The sequence below is a fragment of the Myotis brandtii genome, unplaced genomic scaffold, assembly GCF_000412655.1.
Source record: "Myotis brandtii unplaced genomic scaffold, ASM41265v1 scaffold55, whole genome shotgun sequence".
NCBI classification, from domain to species: Eukaryota; Metazoa; Chordata; class Mammalia; order Chiroptera; family Vespertilionidae; genus Myotis; species Myotis brandtii.
In genome coordinates, this window is record NW_005370042.1 from 2,274,175 (window position 1) to 2,277,664 (window position 3,490).

Sequence of the window (3,490 nt, forward strand, 5' to 3'; positions counted from 1 at the left end):
AGTGATGATCTCAACATAGTCCACTTAATAATGTCAACCAGACCAGATCTGAATTCAGCATTTACTTTCTGGAAAGGCTAAGTAAATGCATAACACCAATACATCTGAGTGCTTGTCTCAGGGTTAGTAAACTGGAAAGGGCTGGCACAATGTGCGATGTAAGCTATGAAATTTCACAAGTGGGTAGAAAGTGACCTGAACCAACAGACAGTGGAATAATCACTGTTAAAACAATTTTTTAAAGTCCTCTAGGCCAAATGGTCAATTCCTGTATGAGCTAATTATTGAACTTCTATAAAGACATAGTCAGTTATTACTCAAAATACAAGGGATAGCCTGGCCGCTGTGACTCTGTGATTGAGGGTCAACCTATGAACCAGGAGGTCACAGTTAGATTCCCGGCAAGGGCACATTTCTGGGGTTGCAGGCTTGACCCCCAGTAGGGGGAGTGCAGGAGGCAGCCAATAGATGATTCTCATCATTGATGTTTCTGTTTCTCTCTCTCCCTCCCTCTCCCTTCCTCACTATATGCTGTCCCTTACATGTTATACTCACATATGCTTATAAAGAATTACAGGCTTCTCTTTGAAACTGAAGGCCCAGAACAGATTTTGAAAGCTTATTTACAGACTCTTCCATGAGGAGCCCTTCACAACTAACATCCAGTTAACAAGAATATCAAACTTTTTAAGAAGGTGCTATAATGTTTTAGTCACCACCATGAAATTAATGAAAAAGAACTTTTCTTACCTACAGGAAAAATAAGAAAGAAAATTAACCCTTAATGACATACCAAGATTTGGCCAAACTCCTCTCAAAAAACAGGCCTCCTTAAAACAACAACAAAAGAGTGTGTATGTAATAGAGTGAACTACCCCAACCTCCAACTGAATTCTTGCCTGAAGAACTAACTCTAACACTCTTATTTCAATGTTTTTAAGATAGGAGGAAGTTGATGCAAGGCATTTTTTTTATGGAGCTGAGAAAAATGGCATGTGTGATGAGAAATCTCAGAATGTTCAAAGAACTGGATGGCCGAGGTATGAAAAAGGGAACTGGTTTGCTCTCCAGAATCAGTGTGATTGCGTGAGATAAAGTAGCCTCCAAACTGATAAAACTGGTAACACTAAGACATGAGAAACACCAGGCCACAAAAAGCATCTTGTTACACTTATCTGCAAAGAAAATAAGAATGATGATAAAAATAGTCCTCATTTACTAAGTGATTATGTGCTGGCATATATACTTTGCATACATGAGAAGCTACGTTTTGCTTGCCAATAAAGAGAATTAGGATTCAGGTCTCCCTAACCTTAAACCCGAAAATGCTCTTACAGTCTGTGTTATACTGCCTCCTATTGGTAATCAAAGACTGCAGGACAATGGAAAAAAATGAACTGTCCACAGGATAAGTCAGTTCTTGAACCTGTCACTCATATGAACAAGGAGAAATGTAGGTGGTACCTGCAAGGCACACACAATAGCAAATTAACACCCCAAACTAAGGTTAGCTAGAATTAACATAGACAAATGATTAGGATCAATTCAGAATGGAAACATCCAAAATCCAACCAAGGGAACCAATATATAGCCTCAAAGTAAACTGTGTCCCCTCAGTCTGATGAAAGAATGTCTCAAGAGAAAGAAGATGGGCTGCATAAGATAAGAGATCTATAAAAAGAGAGCTTCAAGGGGGCAAAGGAGATGGGAAGGGAGGGATAATTCAGAGATCAAGTTTAATAATGATTTTACCCAGGAGTGAATTCCCAGATCCGGATGCATGCCTGGGGGAGAATACATGCCCCACACCAAGTCTGTCATAAGGTGATCCAACTAATTCCCCTTCCTCTGATTTCAGGTTCACTAAGCAGCTAATTATAATTTGCATTTCCATTCAGCTTTGCCTACAGGGAGAGACTATGCTGATAAGAGGAGTAACTGGCACATTGTACTAGTATATTAAGAAAGTTCTTTCTAATTGTCTATTTTAATTTTTCTGAATAACCAACCTACCATTATTTAGAAAAGTCTACTTTCATTTTCACAAGTTTCCCACCTCCATCATTTTACTAATTAACTTCAGAAATACATACTTTACCCTTTAAAGCCTTGGACTCCTCTTCTGTAAAATGAGAGTAAAATGATGATTTTGCAGAGTTAAGGTAAATGCGTATTTGGCATATGGAAGACGAGGAAATGTTAGTTCTATTTCACTCCATGGCCCAAGCTCACAAAGCTAGTAATTGCAGAAAGCTGAGATCTGAACCCAGATTTACTCCAAAACCCGTTCTTTCCCCATTACAACATTCCTCACAGGCTCTGGTCTCAGTTATCACCAAGGGCTCTAAGGCTCAGGACAATTTACTTAACCTTTCTGGGCCTTGTATCTTTAAATAACCTTCCTTCTGGGGTTAGGCAGTTAAAATTTGTGCAAAACTATTGCCACTGTCCCCTGGGAAAAACAAACCTACACTTTAAAGTTCAAGCCTTAACTCCTGAGAAGGTTCTGGGCTATGGAGTTACTAGATGCTGCTTAATTAACTCCAGTGTAAGTGTTCTGAGCACCAAGATCATTCCAATAAACAGGGGGGCTACTATCTGCAAGTCGACTTTCCAAGCCAATGACTGGCTACAAGTACAAAAGAGCGAATCCCACCCGCCAGCACAGGTTGTCCAAAAAGTCTTAAAGGAGAACTGATCAACCTCTGCTAGGCCTGAAAGGGGATTATCAAAATGGTCAGGACTACTCTCTCTAGAGTGGAAATATTAAAACAAAAAAGGAAGAACCAGTGTGCAGCTTACTTGTTTTGTAACTAAGGACTTGCTTTCAAGGAGTTTGATAAATATGTACTCTACCAGTCAAATCAACTTTTGAAAAAGGCGGATTATATAAAATCTCAACACAGAAATCTAGGTAGAACAGGCAAAAACTGCAGTAATTTACCCAAAGCAAAGTTCAACAAGTTCAAAGAAAATGAATTCAGTAAAATTATGTACAAGAGAAAGGAGTGTTAAGCAAATAGCTTCCACTACATTTACATACTGCTCTCATATTTCAAACTATTCTGACTTGATGTAAAGAGTTTTCTCGGCTGGATGTTTTCCTAAAAGGGGTGGCATCAAAGGTTAAGGAAATTGTTTAATTCATTCTTCAAAGAGCTCCCAGGTTTGACTTCCATCAGCATGCTATAAAACACTGAACCGAAGGAGCTTTTCAAAAATCACAGGCAATGAAACTTTTGACCGCAAAGTCAACCTTTCCGGGTTAAAGCCTTCACCCTGCTTTCCTAAGTTTTCTTTTTTATTCAATCTGATGGGGCAAAGAAATGAGTAGTAAAACAACGAAATAAAGTCAGCGCTCGATGAATAAACTGTCATCCCCCCGCCCTCCCCAACTCACCGATTAACTTCTGAAAACTTGTTCCTGGGCTTCCCCACCTCCCACGCCCACGGGGCCCGCACCTCTCCCGGCCGCAACGATGCTCCCCGG